At 42.9% G+C, this 24751-nt stretch overlaps 1 protein-coding gene across 2 annotated transcripts in view; it reads left to right on the forward strand.

Annotated features, from left to right (window-relative positions):
- Positions 1 to 2301: 2301 nt before the first annotated feature.
- The window catches only part of SEMA5B (semaphorin 5B), a 276815-nt gene continuing 254365 nt past the window's right edge, over positions 2302 to 24751 (forward strand). Inside the window, exon 1 of one of the 2 annotated variants that reach the window (XM_062005005.1) lies at positions 2302 to 2318. The gene's annotated coding sequence lies outside the window, so the exon portion shown is untranslated. Of the gene's footprint in view, positions 2353 to 24751 lie in introns of both variants that reach the window. The other variant, XM_062005004.1, reaches the window with a different exon arrangement.

Here is a 24751-nt window from a genome sequence, read left to right on the forward strand (position 1 = left end):
AAAAAGAAACCAGTAGTGTCACAACACAGCAATACAGCCCTGTGCCGTGTTCTGCTCTGAACCTCCAGGCTTCTGTACATCATTACAGAAAATTTATTTTACTAAATTGAAAGATATCATCCTGAGTGTAGGGAAGTAGAGGAGCTTGACAGTTATTTACTATTTATGTGCAAATTATCATAGAATCTTAGACTATTTCAAGATGATGCTATCACAAAAAATCAGCTAGAGGTATGGTTTTAGGTTTTTTTTTTGGTCTTAGGAAAGATGGGGATGACATAAAGGGGCAGATGTGACATTATTGTGCATGGAATAGTTTGCTCTGCATCTCCTAGAACTGTGCTTGATGTGAGGCTTATTCCAGAGTTTGAGTTTTCAGCAGAACACATAGCCCCATTGTGATTATTTCGTACCCGTACCTGTTCTATACTTTCCAGTGTGAGTTTTAAAATGGAAAGCAGATGGAAAATGCTATACATATGAACAATGTGTTAACTGTTTCATACAAGCTGTCTCCAAAAATGTATTACTGTAGGAGTGGATTTAGTAATATAGATACTTGATTAAGGAAGACTTGAGAAATTAAGAACAGGAAAGTAATTACGCACTGTGTAATGATCATCTCAGTGGATCTATGCTGCTACTTCTCAAAGATGTGAATCGGGAGAACACCCACTGCCACCACAATTGGCTGTCACTGCACTGATCAGCCGTCACACAATGACGCTGTTTTTATATAGCTATATATAACATACTGACAACATTAATGACTGGATCAGTTTAGAGAGGAAAAAAATCCCTGTCTCATGATATACATTCACATGCGTATGCAATGGTGTCAGCACAGGCCGTTCTATCTGTGGATGCAGCTGATAAATAACTAAGGCTCTTATCTTGCGATTTTTAAATGTCACTAAGCCAGCCCAGATATATTTTCATGCTTTTATAGCCAGGCTGTCCGTCCATCAGCAGAGCTTACCCTGCAGCTGTATGCCGCTGCCGGGGCACAGGCACAGTGCGTCACCGCGGGGACACCGCGCCACATCAGCCACTTGCAAAACCACGTTTGATGCAGATCCCCGCCCCCCAACACAACTACTCGCACCCCACAACACCTTCCCCCCCCTTTATCTCCGAGGAGCCACGGGCCCTGCCGCCTGGCCCGAGGCTCGGCGGGCTGCGGGCACGGAGCAGGCGGCGCTGCCGCTGGGCAGCGCACAGCGGCGCTGCTTCTCCCTTCCGCGCCACCTCCGCACCTGGCCGCGGGTTTTCCGCCGCCATCTCCGCTTCGGCGTGAGAAAACTTTGCCGCTTCCCTCCCCAGGTTCATTTCGACTCCGTTCGACCTCGGCGAGCAAGGAGACATCGCGGCGGGGAGAGTCAGCCTCAGCCCCGGGTGAGGGGAGCCGCCGCGGGCGGGAGGGGGCTGCGCTGCGCCCAGGGCTCGCTGCCAGCCCTGCTGGGAGACGGCTCCGGGCGGCCGCTGCCGCGGGGTCTGCACGGCAGCTCTGTAGCCCGGCCGAAAGGCCCGCGATGTGACTTGAAGCCCCAGCCAGGCGGCTCCTCTTCTCCCCGCTCCCATCGCATCCCATTCCCCATCCCCAGCAACACTGCTGGCTCTTCCCCTTTCAACAGGGAGGGAAGGGAGTGAATTTAAATACAAACATCGCTGGGCCGCTGGCTCTTATCCTCACTCTCGGACTGGTGCTTCTTCTCCACCCTCAGCCCTTCCCACGCCGGCAGCACTTGAACCTGCCCGCCCGAAAAGTGCGCCATCCCCCTATCCCCGAGCCCCCTGCCAGCCGCAGGGCGCCTGACCCCGGGTCGCCGCCGTGCTTAGCGGGACTCCCCGCCGGCCAGGGCTGACCGGCTGCGAGCGACGGCGAGGGCGGCGAGAGCGATTCGCCTGCGAAGAAATGCCCCGTTGAACTTTGAATATATTAGTTGACATCAGCGCGAGTTGGGGCTGCCAGTCCCTAGCTCCCTCCTCCTTCCCTACCTCCTCCTCCTCCGCCTCCTCCCCCTCCTCCTCCCCGGTCTCCGATGGAAAGAGTTGAAGCCGTGCTGATAGGAGCCTCCTGGAAGAGACAGCGGAGCGCAGGGGAGGACTTCAGTCCCAACTCCGGCCGCGCCGCGGGGACGCTGCCCGCAGCCGCTCGCATGGCCCGAGGCGGCGGTCCCTGAGCGCCGGGCTGGGGAGAGCCACCGCTCCGCCCGCCTGCTCGCCCCGCGCCGTCAGCTCCGCCGAGCCACGCCGAGCCGAGCCGCGCCGAGCCGCGGCTGCCCCCGCTCCTGCGGCAGCCGGAGCGCGATGCGCCGGTGAGCCTCGCACCGGGAGCCCGGCGGCCACCCCGTAAGCGCAGCGCGGCGGCAGGCCGGGGGTCGGGCGGCGGGTCCGGCCGCGGGGCGAGGGGCGCGCAAACTTCCCAACTTGGCGAGGGAAGGGGGCGGCGGGAGGGGGGGAGGGTCCGGGAGGAGCGGGCGGCGCTGGGATGGGGATCCCAGAGAAATGGGGAGAGCCCCGGGCTGCTGCGCGGCTCCGCCGCCCCCGGTGCAGCCCTGCGGCGGTCAGCGCGGGGCAGAGCCGGGGGGTGATGGAGAGGCCGGGGGCACCCCGCGGGGTGGGAGGGATTGGTGCCCGGCGCTCACCGAGCCCCCGTCCTGCTCCCCGCGGACCGTGGGGCGAAAGGGGCTTTTTTTCATCTTTTTTTTTCTTTTTCTTCTTTTTCTTTTTTTGTATTTTGTCGCTGTTCTTGCGGTCCGGCCGCGCCGGAGAGGACGTTAGCTAGGAGGTGGCAGCGGAGGTGGTTTCTTTCCTCTTTCTCTCCTCCTCGCCTTCCAGCTCTTCCTAAAACCCGCTGAGCGGGGCTGTGGCGAGAGGGAAGGGGTTGCAGCCATGGGCAGCCGGATAGCCTAGACTAAGGGATATTAATGATTTTTTTTTTTTTCAGATGGCAATGTGTCTTTGTGGTAGGGGTGGCCCATTAAATTTCAGCTCACGTCCTGATGGAGATCAAAAGCGAAGGGGAGAGGGAGAGGGAAGCAGAGAGCCTTGTGCGGTTCCTTAGCTCCGTGTATTGTTAGAAACTTAGGTGGGGGGGAGGATTCCCAGAAACAACCTTTGTCGATCCAGCTCCAACACCCACACCGAAAGTTGGAGATCTGTATTTTCCCGCACTACCATCTGCTTCCCAGTGCTGCCCAGGAGCACGCTTACTGTTACGCCTCAGAGGAAACAAACAAAAGGTGTGCTTACCAAGTCGGTACTGAACCTGTCTGGTCATGGGCTTTTAGGTGGAGCATAAGTATGGAGGAGTATCTATGTCCTAAAGGTTCACCGTCCTTTGCTGGCTCAGTTTAGACTCTTGGATATTTTCCTGTCCTTAAAAAAGGTCTCCAAACACTGTAGATGCCAGGTCCTGGAGTGGTTTATCATTTGTTTTTACTTTTGGTTGGGCTTTAAATTTATTCTTTTTCTTTCTTTTTTTTTTTTTTTTCCCCTTGAGCTGCTCATGTATGGATATATCAGTTTGGGACCATAGTAAAGGTTCATTTTTTTGTTGTTGTTGTGTAAATGTTCCCTCTCATTACAGAAAATACTTCTTTTCCTAAATTATAGTCTGCATGTCAAGAAGTATCTCTCTTTGCCTCTGGATGGGTTCAGTGGTAGGCTGAGACCCCAAGCTGACTGCACTGTGAACAAAATAGAAACCAACTAAGCTAAAAGTTACAGTGGGCTTTGATTCTTACTGCTGTTTGAGATCAGTAGAGATCCCGGGTGAGTGAAGGCAAGGAGGAGGAGTGAGAGTATCTGGAACAAGCTACTCATACAGAAAAGTGCTCTCTTGATTATATGTGTGATTTGTAAGCACCCAAGGGGGAAATCTGGTCATAAACGGCAGAGAAGACGGCAATGGGAAAGGAAAAAAAGTCCTGCTAGTGTTTAACCATTTTTAATAGAGATTTCATTTTTTAAACAGCCACTTGAACCATCCGTATTTTTTTCATTTTGTCTTCCTTTTGGACTGAAACTTTTTTGTTCAGATTGGATGATAAATAGACTCTGCACTGGACAGGCTATAGTAGGGGATCTTAACATTTTATGTTACGCCTTTTGCATTTTCAGTAATTGGAGGCTTTTGCTCCTTTTTTTCTTTCTATCTTGCTTTCTTTCCTTGGAGAGGCTAAGTATTTGTCCTCTCCTGTCAGGGACATGTTAATCCTGAAGTCATGAGGGAGAGAGAGATCCTGCTATTCAGAATATAGATATTTGCTTTGTTCATCCCCCCAGCCTGTTGGGCTGATGGAATTGGCAGTGGCTGCCCTCTGTGACCTCCCTCCCTTCCCGCAAAGAGCTGGGGCAATCAGGGAGAAGAAAATGTGCAAACTCCAGTGAGTGAAAAAGCACAATCCTGCAAGACAAAAGATTTGAACAGAGAGATGTAGGGGATGAGGGTCTGTGTGGGGAATGACTTTTAACAAGGTGGCCCTGATCAGTTCATATAGACTCAAGAAGATAGCGTGGGGATGGGTTCAGTAGGTAAATGTGTGGCCTGCTAGAAACTCGATGCAAGTGGTGCTATGGGATTTTAGTTGCTTTGCAGTAAGATGAACTGAGTGCCCAAACAAAATGGCTTTGGTCATCCAGTATGGTTGCCCTTTATTCTGCAGAAAGACAACTGACTTGGGGGAACATACACCCAGACTATAAAGTCTTTGCTTCTTACCTTGGAGTCAGTTGTAAAAGTTCTGCTTGACTTGGGCTGAGACATGATGGATCCTTGGTAGAGGAAATGTTCCTGGAGAGCAATCTCACTCTGTGTGACTTGAACAATGGATTTCTATTTTAGTCAGGATTAATAATCATGTGAGCACTCATGATAGGGTTAAATAGGACCATCTGCATGAATATGTTTTTTCTGAAAACAAATACATGACCTGAAAAGTTTCTGTGTGCAGTCTAGGCTGTTGACTTACTGTTTGGCAAAAGGGGGCAGCATCAAACAGTACCACAGAGCACTCTGCTCCTGGCTGCTTTTCTGCCTGAAGTACCAAAGTGTGCTGGCTCTACTGGGATCCGTGAATTTAGGGTGTTCTCAGGTAGCCCTTAATCAGGTGATTCCTTGTAAAGACATCAGGGAGGTTAACTGACTGCATAAAAGATGCAGCATCAAAGCTGTCATTGTTTTACTTTGTGGTTGTGTCCCTTCCACGTGCAGGTTTGACCAGTGAAAGCTTGGAAATTAAGGACAATGCTGTATGATTGCAAAGCTACTTTTGTTAACCTTAAGTAGGCTGACAGCAGTAACCTGTTCTTGCTCTGCTAATGTTAAGGAGAGCATGATGAAGCCCTAGCTTTAGATTGCTGCTGATATAAATGCCCTCCAAGGAACTGTCATCACTGTTTCCTGTAGTAAGAAAAGCAAACATTTTTTTCTTTAAATTTAACTTTATTTGAGAACTCATTTGTTTTCAGCCTAGACAAATATATTGATCTGACTTATAAAATGTTTGGTTTAGAATGCATTTAAAAGCCTTTTCACCTTTTATTTATCTATATGCCTGGAATCATTAGATTAGTGTTTCTTAATTAATTTTTTACTAAGAGCTATGGGTCATTTTACCAAATGTCTGTCATCAGAAAGCCATACACCAGACTCCAGCTTTGTTATATCTCTTAAATGTTGCTTACTACCATCATGGCAAGACCTGTAGTAGCAAGTGCAGACTGTCCCCAAGAGACAGGGGAGATGGTGAAGCATGAGGAGTCTGCCATAGTGATGTGAAGGTGTTCCATGGCCAAAGCAGTGCCAAGATACAGAGTTTAGGTGCAGTCTGGTGTGAAATCTGCACCTGGATTTGCCTCACTTCAGATCAGGCCCAACCAGATACTTTCTGGTGTAAAACTGGAAAAAGGGAAGTCTAATCATCTGCAGATAGCGATGGAGGCAATTCAGAACAGTTCTCTAGAGGTGAAATGCGCTGGCATTCCTTGTGCAGCGGATACACCGTAACCAACCAGTCATGCTGAGATTGTGAACTCACTCTGAAGTGATGGACTTGCCTTTTACAGACTGGATACTGTGAAGGTGAGCTGCCACTGTTTTAGGTTGAATACTCGTGATTTAGTCAATGAGACAAACCGTGGAGTATTATAGCACTATCCTGCTGTGCCTTGAAATGGGCTGTGTCCAAATATGAGTGTTGTTGACTTCTCAAAGTCAACAATTCTCTTATCTTCTGTTGCCTTTTTTCTTTTCAAAGATGAAAAACCTCAACTAACTGAAGGGAACATGTCAGCTAGTCTTATTGTAGGGATTGTTTTTCTTCCTTTCGTGCTGTGGGCTGCTGACTCTTCCAGCATGCCCAGTGCCAGCACTCATCCCATCTCTGTCCATGGTGGCAGTTTGCATTAGTTTCAGTGTGAGCTGTCTGAATATGAAATAGAAGACTTGCACAGGTATTTGAGCCTGCAACGTGTGTGGATGTTGCCTTACTTGCTGGAGATTATTCTTCAAGCATGGTTAGCCTCAGTATTTATTTCACCTCTGTTTGCATTGTTGTCCAAAAAATACTTCATGACATCAGTTACTCCTTACCCCAGGCTCAAACTGTGTGAGCAAAGCAGCAGAGCTCCGACAGCACAACTGACTTTCAGTATGCAAGGTCTCCTTGACTACAGCACTGCGACTCCCAAAGTTGCCTCTACTTCAACACTTGGACAACAAATTTTTAAGGTCCACACAAACCCACTCAAAGTGATTTTCTGATGATGAATGTATGAGTAGTGATACTCTAGAGGTATTACTGCTATCAAGTATGTATCTACAAACCAAATGGGTTTGTTTTCTTTTGGAATGTAATAAGCCTGGGAGGTAATTTGCATGTGAAAGATGTTACCAAGTTACAGAGTATGACTCTGAATTGGTGACAGGGCTATTCATGTGCTTATAATTAAGCATATACCAAAGCACTGTGCTGGTTAAGGACTGGTGTGTCTTTATTTACTTTTTGGTGAGCTTTAAATAAGATCATAAGTAAACAGACTGATTACTAATCTTAATCCCCAAATCAGTTGTGAACACCTTGGGAATTTATAAACCATCTGTGTAATTTCATTGTTCTTCTGTAAGGGGTCATTTGTGGAGAAAGCACAGGATATTTTCTTCCCAGAAGCTGCTGTGAAGGAGCTTGATCTTACAAGGTGCTTACATGTTCTTCATTCCTTTTAACGTGTCTCTGGGAAACAGCACCCTACATGATCAGACCCTGATAAACACAAACTGTAGCTGTGTCTGACCTCTGTGGGTCACTTGCTTTGTTGAGCAAGCTAAACGCTTATGGGCTTGCCAGTCTCAATGTATAACGTGTTCCCTATTAGGCTATTGCTGGAAGCCAAATAAATTGCAGAGTGCTAGCTTCAAAGGTTTGACTTTATCCATTGTGCAGAAACACACGATCAGCTGAGATGTAGCAACCTGCAGAGAAAACCCATGGTCATCGGTTTTATCTCTGCCAAATATTGTGCTGCAACCAAAAGCTTAATCATAACTATAAACGCATGAGGCAGCCTCCGTAACTGGGAATAGCTTGTCAGGATCTGGTGATGCCAAATGGTTCCTTCAGTAGCCTCAAACCCTCTGTGCTGTGGAGGACATACCCTGATGCTGGATATGCTCAGGTGTTAAGCAGAGAGGCTCTCTGCGGGTCTGTAGAACAGCCAGGCTAAGTCCTATGTAGATGATCTATAAGTCAGTTGCAGTTTCAGGGTTTGTGGCTTCTGAAGCTTGCATATTTTGCAGATTGCTTGTGCCATAGTCTTCAGAAACTGTTAGCTTTTAAGACAAGCAGATGGCTTTAACAAAATATATTTGCTGGCACCTGGAACAGGTGGATCTGGAATCAATTTATGCAGTGTAATTTTTTTCCACACCCCTTTTGGAATAATTTTATACCCTGGAGCCACCTAAGATGCTTATTATTTAGCCAATAGAGAACAACTTCTGTCTGACTACATAAGGTTTTACACATCTTTTATAGCTAATGCCTAGATTGAAATGCAAAATTTAGTGTTGGGAGTGCATGTGAGTTTGTGAAACTCCCTGGAGAAAATGCGGGTGCCTGTATTGGTGAATGAATTATGCTCCTCCATAGACAGAAAGGGATTTTTTTAATGGTAAAGAATGTCTTGTGTGCAGTGTTTGTCATTTTAAAAGTAGTATTTTTCATTTCAAGTGCAAACCTTGTGCAGGTTACTGATGTAGAGCAAAAATGAAAAAAATATCTTTAAGTTTATTTGAAAGGATAACAGAATGAAAATTTCTTACATCGTATGGAAGTGTCCTGCCTCAGAGATCAAATTGGTGTTTCTAAAATATGGCTGTGACAGTTATACTAGTTAATGTCATCTCAAGGGACAGGAAACAAACTCTGGTGAGACTGTGGCCACATTCTCATTCTTGCAACAGAATTTGGGCCAACAAGTTTACCTGGCTGTGTAGATTCATAGTAACCTTTGAATGAGTGCTGGGATCATCTGTAGGATTAGGAACTAAATCTGGGAATGCTTTGGGGCCAGCCTTCTAAGGGAAGAGGTTGCTGACTGCAGATGGCATGTTGGGCAGGTTTAATAGCTTTGCTGTGTTGTCTGGCTACGTGGAAGTTGTTCAGCCTGCTTTTTGAGCTAAAGGTTACTTTTTTATCTCGTATGATATACAATAGATCAAAGATTAGAGTGGGAGAAAATAAGAAGACATGAAAGGAAAGGGTAGGAAGTTCACTCTGGATAACTTATTTTGACAGGATAATATAGTAAACTCAGGAACATAGAAAGAGATGCCTTTTGGAGCCTGTATATGTATAATGTAGAGAAGGAAAAATTGGCTAGGTCTCAAAAGTTTGTTAGAGTGATTACAGATCCCCCTGCCCTGCCTCACATACTTTTCTCTGCACTCTCTTCCTGATTGAAGATGATTGTCTGCCAGAAGGAGATTTTCAAACACATGGTTTAGACAGGACAATCAGTCTATATTTATACATCACTTAATATTTCACTCTCTGACATTTCTGGGGTCCACTCCACACGTGAAGGGCATTTTCATGAAAAATAAAAAGTTGAGACAGTTTCTGCCTGTGTCCAAGGTGCTCCTCCAGTCTAACAGAGCTTAGCTTTTTGTTGTAATTGCAGCTAGTAACCACCTACTTAAAATAAAAGGCAACAGGGGAAAGAATATCATTAGTGGCTTGTGGTAGGATAAAGGTTGCTACTTTATTCAACATGAACAAAATAGGACTATGCACTGTAACTATAGGCTGCTCCAGTACTGATGGATGATGTCAGGTAACACATAATACAAATTACAAAGAATTGTACTGTTTCTGCTTGTGAGGATAATCAAGTGATATAATAGTATCACTTACCCGTATTTTCATTTTGACAACCTTGCTTAGCAAACAAAAGTAATGATCATCAGGGGGAGAAACCGAGGCATAAAAGGGCTATGCTCTGGAGAAATTTGTGCTCGTCTGTTAAAGGTACTATGAAGCGTAACAATGCAGATAGGTGCCAAGTAGGATTGCCAGTGACTGAAATCAGTACAAATTAGACTTTGAGGCCTGTGAAAAGTCTGGTTTTATGTGACTTGCTCAAGGACATGGAGTGCATTAGTGGCAGAGGCAAAGTTACAACCCCTGAAAACACTTATTCACATAGTTAATTGTAAATATGTAGTTAGATCCTACAAATGAAATGTTTCATCTCATTGCTTTCCTGCATGAGAGCCCTAGACTCGTGCCTTACAAGACTAGGCATTTATCTTCTTGCTAAACGTTGCCAGCAGATAACTTGTTTGTGCAAATCCTTTACTCACCGAAGCAGTTAATTTCAAGTTTGTATGACCATAGTTTGAAAGAAAAGTACCCTAATCACAGGTACAGAATTGGCTCCAACATTTTGAAGATGAACTAGTGATCATTCCTGTATTTTGTATTTTTATATGCATGTCCGATGTGCATCTGTACAGACTGAATTAAAACAAAATCAAGTGATTAACATCTTTAAAATTGAACATTTTCCTCTTTAACCAACAGAAATTGTTCCCAAGAGAGTAATTTACTAGATACCTTCTGTATTTGTCTAGGATTGTACATGAGGAATACGAGCCATAATATTGTTAATGCTATGTGTTGCCTCTAATGGGTCTTTGAAATATTAAACCAACTTATATTTGGAACAAGCTTTGCACACCTCCTTTTCTGTGGTTGCTTTGCAAATCCAGGCTTCACTGCTTTGCCTTGGAGAATTATGAGTTTATTATACTCCTGGAATGCTAATAGAGCTTCATCTTTTCCTCTAAATTTCTTCTTCATATTTATTTATTGATTCTTCATTTGAGCAGAGTTTCACAGATAATGATGGTACTACTGAGAATAGCTGGTGCGAGTTCATTTTAAGAAGGCTGAAGTTACAATGCCATTCTTCTTTGCCAAGAATCTCTCTGTAAAGTTTATATGCTAAGGCATCCAAAATCCTCAATTAGTAGAGACCACTGGATAAGATTACTCCCAATATTATTTTTTGTTCCTAGTTTCATAAAGACAAAGTGTATCAAGGCTGACAAACTTAAATTCAGTTTTTCATTGAAAACTTATTGGCGGATCTGCAGATGATATGCTTCAGGGAGGCAATCTTTTCTGAGGTAATTTGATCTTTACTCAAGTGAAGAACATTGACTTGTGAAAGAACACATGAGCTGGGTTTTTAGCATCTCATCCTTTAGTTTACATTTTACTTTTGATTCCTGGGGTTCTTTCCCCATCTAGTCCTTCTCCCGCAGTGATGTATGATAACTCCAGAAAGATTTCTTCAGTCACTTTATCTGTCTTCCCTGAAAGCATGCCCAGTTCCTGTCCAAGGTGGCCAACTACTCTAAACAAGTATCCAATTTTCGTTTCAATATCCACGAATGAAGAGAACACCCTGCAGTTCTTGGTTAGGTGTTTAAATTCAGCAGCCCTTGTGACTATGTTGCCTCTTAGTTTTTCAGTCGTTAGGTTCTTTGTGCTGTTGTGCTCTTATCTGGAGAGAGCATTTTCTTGCTGTGGAAGTACTTGCGAACTGCAATCAAGTCATCTCTTAATTTCTCTGATATTTCAGTATAATACTGGACTCCCCTGTGTTTTTTTGAATTGCCTGATGGTTCTTTGAGCACTTTTGAAGGATGCTACTGGCCAAAGAAGATAGTAGTGCTGACAGCTACAGAGGTTAGCTGCAAAGGTTTGGGAGAACTGGAACAGCAGAGATTGCAGAGCAAAACTGAGCAGATAGATAGCAAGAGATAAGAACTATCAAGCTAGAAGGGAAAAAATAGGGATAGTGGTATAGGATGCTCTTGGCATGAGAAACCTGGTGTGATACATGCCTGGTGAAGAACTGGAGTAGCTGTAGTGGTAAAAGGCAATAGTGGGTTTTCATTGGCAGAGGAAGGTGCTTGGGAGGTGTGTAGGGACTGCAGCAGCAGGATTGCTTGTAAAGGAGAGCAGTGTTGTATCAGAGGAGCTCTCTGAAAGGGAAATGTCAAAACATCAGTTTGCACTTTGCCCAGGCGTAACCAGATTCTCTCTTTCACTCACAAGCACTGCAATGTAGGCAAAGCGAAGAGACACTTTAAACTAACTGTGGGCAGATTTCAGGTTGAATTTCTGGTGAGCAAGCCATTCTGTTCTTGCAAGTGTAAGAACTGAGTTTGCAGAATAAAACTCACTTTTGCAATCTATACAAAAGCATGAAGTGTTATTCATCAGTGAAATGACCTGTGGATGAGAATTTACTGGCCTGAGTTCTTGATTGCTAACAGAAGGCAAACCCACTTAAACTATTTCCAAAAGTCATACTAGTGTATGGTTGGGCTGAACTAAACTTAACTGTGATACTTGTGGTCTGAGAGGATGAGAACCTTCTCTTAAGTAGTGCAGTTTCTGTTTTTAGTTTGGAAAGATATTATCTTTTAACAAAAACACTTAGTTTTCTGGCAGCCTGATCTGCTATCCATTTACAAAGCTCTCAAAGGACTTGGACGTCCATGAAAAGTGCAAGAGATACACTAGTGCAGCCCCACTGAAGAGCTGTGGTTGTGCTTGACTGAAGACTAGTAGTGTGAGTTCAAAGACTCAGAGGCAAGTTTGTACCTATGGGAAAGGACTGCATAGGTATGGTATCTGTCCAGAGGCCCTCTCCAAAATTAGGTCTGCAAAATTATCCTGTTGCAAAACCTGGAACCAGGAGAAATTTTAATGAAAACAAAATCCAACACGAGATCTCTAGTTCTCTTGAGTTTTAAGCTTCCCAAATATTTGAGTATGAGATGCAGAAGCAATTGATTAGAAACAGAAGTAAAATAATGAGGCTTACTTTTGTTTTCCTTTCCCAAGCTGATTCTACTGAGGAAGGAAAAAAAAACCCTCTGAAGTTTTTACTTGGATTGACTAAAACTTTTCTCCACAAATAGACCAAATGAACTCCTGAAGTGCTTTAGTGAAGTGTTATCACAAGGACCTGAGCCAGCGAGATTATTTACATGCAGACTTCTACCTGGTAGAATCAAAGGTTTAAATTAATATTGTAAAAACTTTTCTGCAGTTCTAATGGTCTAAAATATTTGTAGAAGAGAAAAGAATCTGATCTTGCACCAAGGGCCATCAGTAGCAAAATTTCCATTTATGTAAGTTAAGATCAGATTTTTTATTTAAAAAAATCTCCAAAGTTCATGTCTTGCAGTTCTTATGCAAGGACTATTTGCTTTTGCAATTGCCATACTACCCGAGTCAGGGCTGCATGAGTTGGCCTCGGGTTTTCAACTTGACAGTACCTCTTTAAAATGCGGTGGTATAATTTAGGCATCTCTTATTTGTTTTGAATAGCAGAGCTAACATGTCTGTCAGTTACAACGACTTGATAGACATGATTAAAAGGCAGGGGATCAGGAAAAATGCATGCTTATCACAGCCAACCCTCTCCGATGAAAAAGTAAGTGGCTCAGTGGCATATTTGCAATTGAGGTGTAACTGAAAGCATTTTTAGAAATGTGCTTTGTAGACTGCTTTGAAATTGTGTTTTTTATTATGACCAGTTTCTGGAACAGATTATCATGATTGTAGGAAGGAAGCACTTCAAAGCAGATTGATGTAGAAAGATCTTTCCCCAAAAACTTTGGCTTCTCTGTAAGACAGAAAACTACAAATGTGGCTGCAATCTGTGTTGTTTCAGCTACAACAGCATTTATTTGATAAAAATGGCCTGCTATTAATTTCCAAAATGTTACAGAACTCTTCGTATTTTGCTGGCCCCTTTGTTTCACAGAGAGTTTCAAAGGTTGTATTTGCTTTTCTCCCAGATCCTTCTACATTTCTGGTTTGTGTTTTTTTATAAAGACTGAGATTTAAACATTGTAATGAAATATTGAGCTGTATCTGATAAACAGTCAGACACTAGTTTAGCATGTTGGTGGCTATAATTTCAAAGCTCAGATCTTGTCCATTACCCACCCTCAAACAACATCCACCATTCAACTGAACATTGTCTCAGCTGAACTCAGCAGTAGCTAAACCTTGATAAGAACTGGAGATATTCTTAAAATATATTCAGCTTTGAATTTCTACCCACAAGACTAGCTATATCCCACTTCAGCAAGACTCCTAGAAACTTCACTTGTAGGCTAAACTTGTGTCTTTGAGAACTGGTGACCTTAATCAGGCCCCTGTCTCATAACTGATGATCTCAAAGATCTTTTCTAACCCAAACACAGGAGCAAATGGAAAAAGCCAGTTTTCTGGCTGGTATGAAACCAGGTGGTAAGAACACATTGATGTGTGGATCACACAGTGGGATATGAGTAAACTCTTCTTGTTTTTCAAGACTATTGAAAAGGGAGGAAGCTTGTGCAGAAAGTGAAAGGCTGCGGTAAGAAAGACAAGAATCAACTAAACCTGTCTTGCTTGCATACATTTAGTAGCACATGTAAAAGACCAGAAGAAGAATTTACAAAAAAGTTGTGTTATTTTGTGTTAAAGTTGTGTTATTTTATCCAGCTATATCAAACCCATCACCTTGTCTTTTGATTCCTAGGTGAACAAACGCCCTTTTTACCAGGGAAAAAGCTTAGGCAAAGAGAAGTTGAGTCACTGAGGGAGGCAGTGAATGAGAGTCCTGCAGTCACAGTCACTTTCTCTTGTTTGACAGCAGGAATATAATGAATTCTTTATGTTAAGGCAGAAGGGCCATGCAGTAGTCCCTGCCCTTTCCAGGAAATTACTTTTTTCTATAAAGTAAGGCCAAATGCCATTGATGGATACATTATGAATATTTAAGATAACTCTAAAAAGAATATTTTTTATATCCACAGTGTCATTAAATGAACAATTTTGCCAAATTAATTTGATACCAAGATATTGTGGTGTTTTTTTTTAACCAACTCTTTCAATAACTAAAGCAATACGCTCTATGCTATAATCCATGGCTTCATTTCAAACTTGTTTCATTTCATCTTGCTATTTGTCTTGCCACCAAGACCTTCTCTTTACTCTTCAGCTCAAGTATCTATCACCTTCCCGAGGCTGGGACTCTCTTGTTTGTTAAAGAAAATAGCTGTTGGCAGAGAGACACTTGCACACAACTCATGTTGAAGATTACCTCTTACTTTCCTGTAGCCATGCCATGTCTTGTGTTCAATACAGAACTTGGGAACGGAGGGGCTTAACATGCTGCAGGTTCATGGATCATCAAATACTCTTCAGCACTGACCTGTTCTGCCTTGGCCCCTGTAAGGACTCTCTGTGTAATGATACTGTATGGCACCTCTTTAACCTGTTCATCCTCACACATCACATCATTGTTGAAAAAACTGCATTATTATTCCTTGCTCAAGGTGCTTCACTTCTTCCTTTCTGTTACTTAATTCCATAAAATTTATACTTTTAGTCTAGAATACAACTTATTTATAAAATATGGTGAGTAAATGAAGTTATCTTATGCAAAGGATTGATTCTGGTTCTTTATGAAAAAAAATGCAGTTCATTCTTAAACAAGCTTCTAAAGCAGATGACTCTCTAAATCCTTTCTTACTCTTTCTTTTCTCCATCATAGAAAATTAATAGCCAAGCACCAATTTTGCCTGTATTTTAGCGAGCATAAATTAATCTACTTAATATGTAGTATGCTTCTCACATCTACACATAATTAAATCATATTTGTTCTTAGAAACTATTCATCTAGTGTAAACCTGCTTCCTGAGTAAATATTCCTTTAATTAGTAGAACAAATAGATTGTGGGATTTGGGGCTGGTTATCACAGCGTTCCTTTCCCTGATGTCTACTTCAGATCTGCACAGCAGAGAGGTCTGCTAAATACAGCCAGGGAACACAGCAGCAAGCTTTTCTGTAGTTGGAAAATAAATACACCTTATGAATACTTCACACCTACAGAACCCTTCATTTCAGGATTACAAAGTGCTTTAACATGCTGTGTGGGTATTATTTATTTCCATTTTAGAGGAGGATAAAGGGAAACAGAGAGAGATTAGAGCCAATACACAACATCTCCATGTATTAATAGGCATAGCTGTACTAAGATGTGTATGGTTGTATGCTGCTTGTATACAACAGTAGAGGACATGGCTTTTCATGAAGGCTACTGGGGTACAGCCTCCATTTTTGGATATCTGGTTGTGCAGTTCTGGTCTCAGGGGTGCTGAAAGCTCAATGCAGATGGAAGTCACAGAGTTACACTGAGGATCTTGGAGCCATGCCTCTCCAGCAAAGCACCTGATTTCCAGATTTGGCTGCTGGTGTTTGGTGGCTTAAGACTGGCTGTGCAGTTAGTGACATGTGAGAGAGGAGTGCAGGTATCCTACTGCCTGGCGTTGCTGTGCCAGGCCCTGCTGTGCCAGAGCAGAACAGTGTAGTCACAGGTGCATATCCTTGTCTTCATTGGACAACTCATCTAGGAGGCTGGAAGGTCCATCTGAACAAGCAAAGCTACGTGTGTGTGTTTAGTGTTTCTGTACCGCCTCTAGGAAGGTGTGTGTAAGTGTTGGTGTCATTGTTTCCCAACATTTTTATGTTGAGACTGTATAGGAGTAATTCCCCGTGTTATGAGAGAAACCCATTTCTTGTGGGAGGAATGTTTAAGAGTTGTCAGCAGCTTCATGTTTACTATCTGCAAGGTAAGGAGTTTCTGATAGGGGAGCGTAGATTTGGAGCTCTGACTTTTTCCTGCTGAGTCAATTAATTGGAGATTAAAGCACTTCCTCTCCTGAGCTGGAGTTTTCTTTATGTGGGAAAGAGAGGTAAGAGGCCATAGCCAACTGAGACCCCCAATTAAGGACACAGGTGATCAAGGCTTGTAAATGGCTGTCTTGAGTCTGAGCGGAAGACCGTGTCTGTCAGTGAAATACTGTTTTGACATATCCTTATTAGAAAGAAAGGATTTACAGCCAAAACATCCTTTCTACTGTTCAAGTACAGCATGACACAGATGCTGTGCTTCCTTCTGGCTTTGCTTCAAGATTGCGGGCAATGGAGGTGGCATTTGGAGGACACTTGGGAATGTCAGAGCTGAGGGGCAACTGAATGCCATGTAATATCACATTAATGGGGATAGCTCTTGGCTTCTGCTTGTCTTTGGATGACTTCAATTCATAAAACCACCCCCACTCACACAAATTCTGACTTAAAAAAGTCTTCTCCTCTTAGAGTTGCTGTTTTCTTTTTTTTTTCCTCACTGGAGCTATTAGATGTAGCAGAAATTGGTCAGATAATGGACTGTGAAGGAATGAATATGTTGCTTAAACAAAACATTCTTAGCAGATAACAGGTTTACAGTTTTATTCCCTTATGCTCTTCAGCTCTGAAAGCTCAAAGACTGTTCCTTTATGGCTCTGAGAGCTTTATTTTGAAAGCGAAAATATCAACTGCCCAAGTAAGTACCTAGACTGTTGGTGGTGTTCATGTGGCATGTGCCTTGTCGACCTGCACAGGTATGCCTTCCTGTGCAGTGGTTGCATCTCTTGCCTGTGTGGAATGATAACTAAAGAGTGCATTTATGTGGTTTAGTGTAATCTTTTTAGCCACAAGATGATGTTCTGACTGTGTAATACAGTATCCGCTCGAGGAGTTAGCAGGAAATACCTACTGCAATTTAGATTTACATCCCGGATTATTGGGCAATAATTTCCTTTTCACAGGAAATTCAAACTCATGCAGAGGTCGAATGGTAAAGGGACAGGAAGCTTCAACCAACTCTAACAGGATGTCTGATGAGTGCTCTGCGCCTCAGCTTCCCACTGTGAATGAGTATGAGAGTACATGTAATCTGTTTTGTTCTCTGAGATCAAAAGTTCTTCTGAGATGAGAATTTACTTTGTGGATAGCAACTTGTGCTGTGCCACTCATGCAGAACCTCTACGTGTCCCTATAACACAAATAGCAGTGGGAATCCATCTGAAATACAAGCACCTTGTTGTTTAAATGCTTTCTCTTTGCTTTTAGATAGCAATCTCTTTGGCTCTTTGAGGCATTTAATGAAAATTGTTTTAGTAGGACTGCAGTATGTTAGCGTTTTGTGTGTTTCTGTGTAGTTAGGAGTTGGAACCATACAGTATGGCTGGAGCCTTAGTGTTTTACTGTGCTCTGGCAGGTAGCATCGATTTTACAGTTAGGTGAGACTGATTTCAAATGTTCCCTTATTGAGTTTATTGGCACCTACAACTAACAACGTTAAAAGGTTAAATGGTATGCATGTTACACTGCACACAGCCCAAAAATTTGTTTAGAGAACCAAAACAACAGTCTCTCTTGTGACTGGTCCCTTCACCTCACAAAATTTCTGTGTGTGGATGTCTAGCCTTGATGAGATTGTTCAAAATCACTGGACAGGGTCTTCTTACATTGTTTCTGTGCCTCTTATGGAGCATATTTCCATCTGAAAACTGTAAAATTGAAGGAAGGATAGAATAGGCTCTTGAGTTGAACATGGGTTGGAGACTCAGAACATTCCTGAAACATCTGGGAGCAGCCTGACATCTATAGCTATCATCAAGTCCCGTTACTGTCTTACTGTATGAATATGAGCATGTCCCATAAACACTGCATGCTTCATTACTCAGCCTCCTTACAAGGCAAATAGTACTTCACCGAGATGCTGTGAGACTCTGGTCACTGGGATTTGTAAAGCTCTGGGAACACTTAATCTGGGCCAGCTACAGAATTGCAAATATTAATATTGCTTGGAGTCAAATAATCCTGTAGAAATATCACCTGCTTTGGTCTGTGTTAACAGTTAGAAAGGGATATGAATCTACTGAGAAAGAGAGACATGTGCTGTGATTGCTTAAATAGAAACCTGGGAATTGGTGAATTTTAACTTCTACGCTCATCCCTACCAGCAGCTCACTCATTGCCTTGGGCAAACAATGGGAAGTCAGCATCAGGTCTCTCTGTTGAAGTAATAATGCATAAGGAAAAGCAAAGAAGACAAACAGCATTTTCTTGAGTTGTGAGAATTAATCAAGACATTGTTTTAAAGGATTGCCTGAAAAGTGCAATATGGTTTTAATGGCTTCCCATCTCTGCATATTAGTTGTATCCATAGGAAAAATTCAGTCTAAAGCACAGCTCTCATTTGGTGATTTCTGTTTGAAATGACCATTTCTTTCATCAAAACAACAGAAAAGACAGATGTGTGCTATTAAAAACAAGATGTTCTTGCTCAAACTGGCAGCATTATCTCTGAAACCCACTCTGCTGGAGCAATGCTTGCAGAAAAACTAGATTCCCACTAGTCTGCTGTTGCTAACTCTTCCACTTCATTCCCCAAATTACTTGCAGAACAGCTGTCAGTAGCCACCCTTACTTCCTTTGATGCAAGAAGTTTGCATTTCCCGTTCTTAGCTTCCTCCACACCTGTGCTGCCAGTAACAAGCAGTGATCAGTGGTGAGTCACTTGACACACTGTTTGTCAGTGTTGGCTTTGCTCCTGGTGACATGTGCCAGCCTGAGTGGAAAAAAAAACCCCAAACCAAAAAACCCCGTAGCCCTCAAAGGCATGATAACTTGAATTGTTTGCCTTCACCCCTTCCCGGAGTGGGAATGCAGCTTGCATATGAAGTTCACGAACTGGAAACAAGCTGCTGACTCTGTGGCTGCTTTTGGCTATGATCCTTCAAACCTCAGCATTCGAACTGAAAGCCAGACCTCTCTGGTGCATTAAGGCATCCACATTAGCTCTCATTGTTGAGCTTCCTTTCAGAACTAAGAAATTAAAAATAGTTGCCAAGACTCTCTTGTCAGTGGTCCATGTTCCCCTGTCACCCTAGCTAACTTGACTTTGAAGTGGGCTGCAAATGAAGATGCTCTCCATTCTCTCCTCTACAAGTTCATACTGCAAGGGTCAAACTGCCACTGAAGTTCCCATCACTTTGATTAGTTGGCGCCAGCTTTGATGTGGACTGAAATGCTGAGAGCAAATTGTCCCTTTAGAACCACTCCTCTAAAAGTTACTCAAGAAGTTACTGTATTTGTTCCTCCTGAATTTTAAGCCTATGAATTGGCTACAAGCCTCCTGCTGTGGATCTGATCCAAAGATCACTGAAATAAAAGGGGGACGGTGTTTTCAAATGCCTTCCATCAGCTTTGTCTTAGACTCTCTGTTAAAGATACTTATCCTCTCTTATAATCTGAACCAGGTATTGCAGAAAACTGTGCACATCTTTTCTGTTGCAGAAGTTTCTGCATTTCACTCCTACTGGTATGCCCAGCTCATAGTTCCTCTCATTTAGTGTGACTTGTGGTCTGTAGAAGCAGGTTGGTTTTCATTACTGCATCAGACATGGATAGCTACCAAGATTGTATTTTAACAGAAGGTGGAATATATCAATGTTGTACAACTGAAGTTGGAGCCAATAACATATTTTACCTTTAAACTAGTGAGTCTACCAAAGCCAGTATTTTTTTAAGCTGAATGGGGACTGTACATCTGTTTCGGTACAGCTGGAATACACATCGTTAAGGGCAGGGTGCCCTCTCCAGGGGCTGGGTGTAGTGCTTTATATGCTGTCCACCTGCAATGGACTGTTTTCACTTGGCTGCACTGAACTGCGGTCATGGTTGAAAATAAGCAGATTTGCTATTTAATACCTTTGGCAGGCTGACAGGGAGTTATAGTAAAAAATCTAGAGCGCACTTGGTTGGCATCCTATTCCCATCAGGAAGGACTTCTATAACAACAGATTCCCGTCTTGTCCTCTTCTACTGTGGGTGTTATACCTGATGGAGAAAGAAGGACCTCTAGGGTGTTGCTGTTTATTGACAGCAAGAATGCAAGGGATAATCATTAAACCACTGCTTCTCAGAAAGAGCCTTTTGGCCTTGGCTGCCCTCTTTGGCAAGGGGAATGAAGACAGTGTTTTATAGCCTGGAGTTCATGGGTTCCTGATGCAGAGAAGCACTGCTATGTTAGGCTGTCCTTAGAGGTCTACTCTGCTGAATGTAGGAGGGCAGGTCTCTTCTGTTTCTCTGTCAGAAATCCCCCCAAAGACAAGAGCAAACTTAGTCGAATTGGTTCTTTTACAGGCTGGTAAATTATGTGTTTCTTTGAGCTGGAAACGGGCTGAGCTCCAACCTTTCTCATGCTGTTTGCCCTGTAACCTCTGTTCCTTTCCTGATTCCCATCCGCATTGTCAGAAATGGGCAAGCTCCCATCTGCCGCTGGCCGGGCGGCTGCTGACAGGGCTGCTGCCCTCCCGGTGGGGCATGGCTCTGCCTGGCTGAGCACGAGGCGCTGGCAGCTCCCTTCCCTCCCTCTGCCCGGTCCCTGCAGGCTGCACTGCTTGGATGTTGCCCTTTGTTGTCATCCTCATAACTGTACCTAATCCAGTGATTACAGCTGTTTGTGTTTCACTAGGAAACCTCTACAGCTGTCTGATGGGTGGGTTGGGGTGCTAAGGGAGCGAGGGATTTTCAGCCACTCCAACCTTGGACTCAAATACACGGGCTTCTAATGACATTTTCAACTGAATGCTAACGGTAGCTGTTTATGAAGCCAAGAATGTGTCTCTTCGTGCCACTCGAACACTTTACTGAGGGTGAGGACACGATTAGTCATTCATCAGGCAAACATCTGGTGCTTTTGCGAGCCCTGCAGCTCTTGCTAGTTAGCAGGCCTCATCTCGGCCTGGCTAAGCTGGGAATGTGTTAGCACAGGCATTTCAATTTTATACTTTTAATCATCACCACCACCACAAATGGACTGGGGGTAAAACTTGGTTGCTCATATGATCTCTTCCAGTTCTGTATCCTTGTATTTATGGATTCCAGCTCATTTTGGACAACAATTTATTTCTCTAGGGATATGTGACATAAAATAAATAGTCCTTTCAGGCAGGAGTCAGAAAACCAGTGAGAATAAAACATGTCCTTACACAATCTCTGCTCTTTTCCTTCCCATGCTTGATTTGTCTTCTGAATCCTGGAGTTACCCTTTGAACATGGGCAATTCATAGCTGATAGTTAAATTCTTACAAAACTTCCTTTTATTCCTTTCCCCTGCCCTTGTTTCCTTCATCTCTGTCAACCCACCTAGACTTTTAATTCTAGAATGATACCAAGGTTTTTTTTTGTTTCCCACAGTTGGGGAAATACCCTTTATCAAATGCATCTACTTGTGGACCACCTGCAATAACTATCTTCTTCCAAATCTTCTAACTCTTAGCACATCTTTTGTCCAGTCTGAATGTAAAACTGATCACTTTGTCTTTTGTTTGTCTCATGTCTTCTTCCAGAAGCAATATGAGATGTGTGATGGTCTCTTAGTCCACTTAGTCTATGGCTGATGTAAGGTGTCTTCAAGTTTGGAGCCTGAGCTGAAAGTGTGTTACAGCTGCTAGGAATGCAAACAGTGTTTGTAGACAGAGCTCTGAGTGGCTCCCGGTATAGCAGTAGATCTTAATCACAACCTGTTTTCTTCATCCAGGCATAGCTTCCAGGTACACTCAGTTTCAGAGAAACATGGTGCAATTACTCTGTTGTTCTGCAAAGTGCAAGGAGAAGTTCTAGTTAAAGGGACCTTCACCATCCTTTTGAAAGTAAAATCTCTGCTGATAAGGCTTCACTGCATGACATTTCAGTAATTGCAAGGTGACAGATACAGCATACTGCACAGGGAGAACTTGTGCTCTGGCTTTTGTGCAAGATATATTTATGGAGAATAGTAAGCAGAATGGTGGGGGTCTTTTGACCCAAAGAAGAATTATTGGTAAATCATAAGATAATTACAATTGGAAAAGGGCTGGCAGCCTATCCATTTAATCCGTTGCTAATGTGGGATTGTTCCCTACATTTCTTCTGTGGTCTTTAAATAACTAAGCATCTCTTGCTTCCCTTGTCACCAGTAGTGAACTCTAACAGCCAGCCTAAACTTTCATTAATTTCCTTGTCCTTTCTCCCAATTAACTCTTTTTAGATTTTTACACTTTTCCAGTATTTGTAGATAGCTCTGTTGTTACTCTGTGTTGTGTCAGTGATCAATGATCAGTGTAAGCTTCATTCTTATAAACTGCTGTTTATGCTGCTTCAGATTTCACTCTGGAGATGTGTATCTTCCGATGCCACTAATTAATGCTCAGCTCAAACTCCAGTGTGTCCTTCGAGAAATCTGCTTGTGCATCTTCTGCATTCTGACTAAAACTGTAGTTCTGGATATCTTTGAAAATGTGGCACCACAGTTTTGGAGCAAAATGATTCCTAACCCCCCTTTTTTAATGTGTTTGTTAACATATGTTCATGTGGTAGCCCTAGGAAAGTGATTTTACTTTTCAGGGTAAGTCAAGGTGGCTTCTGAATGGAGTCTTCTTCATGAGAGGCACAGATCTCTTTCCCCAAGCTGTTTGTGGGTGTGTGTGTGTGTGGATGTATGTTGCAAGTGTAGCTGAGATACTTCACTCTTCCCATCTGTGAGTTAGGGGTAATGCACTTGTAAGCAATATTGTAAAACCTTTGGAAACCAAATACTAATTACTGCTGTGTCAGATGGCGCCAGATCTTTAAAAGAGGGTCATCTACCAACAAATCTTAGCAGAGCCCTTCCTTTTGGCTGTGTCAGGTCTGAATCTAGATATAGAACCAAAGAGTTTCAGGGGAAAATATTCCTTTTTAGACTATCCTTGCTATCATTCAGTTTGATGATTAGGCTACCATTTTCTTTTATTTCAGCTCAACGACCAAGCAACAATCTGGAATTACACATCAACCCCCGTTTCATATATTTTATGATTCATTGTAAATTAAAAGGGATAGTTTTTTGGAAGCCTGAAATTTTACCATGGCTGTAGATCCAGAGAATCCATTTAGAGGAAAAATACTACTAAAAGCATCATTGGCTGTGTCTTTTGGTGTAAATCACATTAATTTCATAAAAGTCTTGAACACATCCCTTAAACTTTAATACCTGAATTTCAAGCCCAGCAGTCACTGGAGTTTTTAGCACCAGCCAGAGAGTACTCATAGTTGGCAGGCAGATGGTCCTTTCCCCTCTTTTACATTCTTTTAACGCACTAACACTGCCAGTTGGGCATTTGAAAGCCTCATTAATTTTCCTCGCTGTTTGGCAGTAAGACCTTGCTTGTTCCTTGCTGTCTTCCATTACTGAAACCTGTGCAGTTTTCAGATTGCTTCTACTTGTTGCTTTGATATGGGGAAGGCTTATTTGCCTTGCACAGGAACCAAATGGCAGAGATGTTGAGTGATGTAGGAACATGCTGGGATGTGATGTCAAAAGCACAGGTTGTTGGAGTGTGGAGAGGAGAAATTTGGTGTGTAGGTGCAAGGAGGGAGTTAAAAATGAGAGAGAAAGGGTCATGTCAAGACAAAATTGATGTTAGACACAGCAAACTCAGAGGAGACTGTAACTTTCTTTGGGTAAATGATCTGTGTTTTGATGTGGAGTAACCAGTGTTGTTTCTCCACACTTTCTGGAGAATTCTCAAGTTTCTGTGGAGCTCTGGAAGTGTACGATAAACGTAAAAATAATAATGTTGCATAACTGCTTTGGTCTCCCCCACCAGAAAAAAGGAGAAATGCTTTACAATGAAGCCCTCTTTAATAAACTGAATCTGCAGAAGTGGCAGGGTGAGCTGCATGTTGAGTGATTTCAAATGGCTCCATATCTCATTATCCAAGTTACAGGATGGATTTTTTGACTGCTTGCCCTGCAAACTCATTTTGAGACAGTTGTGTTAAAAATGCATGTGTCCTTGGTTACCTGGAGAGAGCAGAGGTGCTTTGTAGCTCTGAGTTAAGTTAAACGAATAAAACCTGTATTATTCATCAAGACAAAATCATTTTCTGAATCAGAAAAAAAGAAACTGTCTCGTCTTTGAAAATCATTTATCTGGCCTTGATTTTCCTAAGGGCAGCAAGTAGAAGTCAAGTCTAAAATGGAGACTAAAACTCTTTTTCTGTGGGATCAAGAAAAGTAAATTGCCAGCAGAACCACTTTTGATCAAACAAGTGTCTGCTGCAGGAACTGACTGTGCTGCCTGTGCAGCACAATATTACAATGTTATCTGCTCTTCAGGTAGCATTGCTTCGTGTGCTTCCTCTTGGTGTGCCTGGCATATTGAGAAAGGTGGATGTGTAAAAGGCTTTGCCTTTCTCATGTGGACTCATAGAAGGCAAAAAGCTTGCTGATAGATCAACAGTAGTT

The sequence above is a fragment of the Colius striatus genome, chromosome 11 (genome assembly GCF_028858725.1).
Source record: "Colius striatus isolate bColStr4 chromosome 11, bColStr4.1.hap1, whole genome shotgun sequence".
NCBI classification, from domain to species: domain Eukaryota; kingdom Metazoa; phylum Chordata; class Aves; order Coliiformes; family Coliidae; genus Colius; species Colius striatus.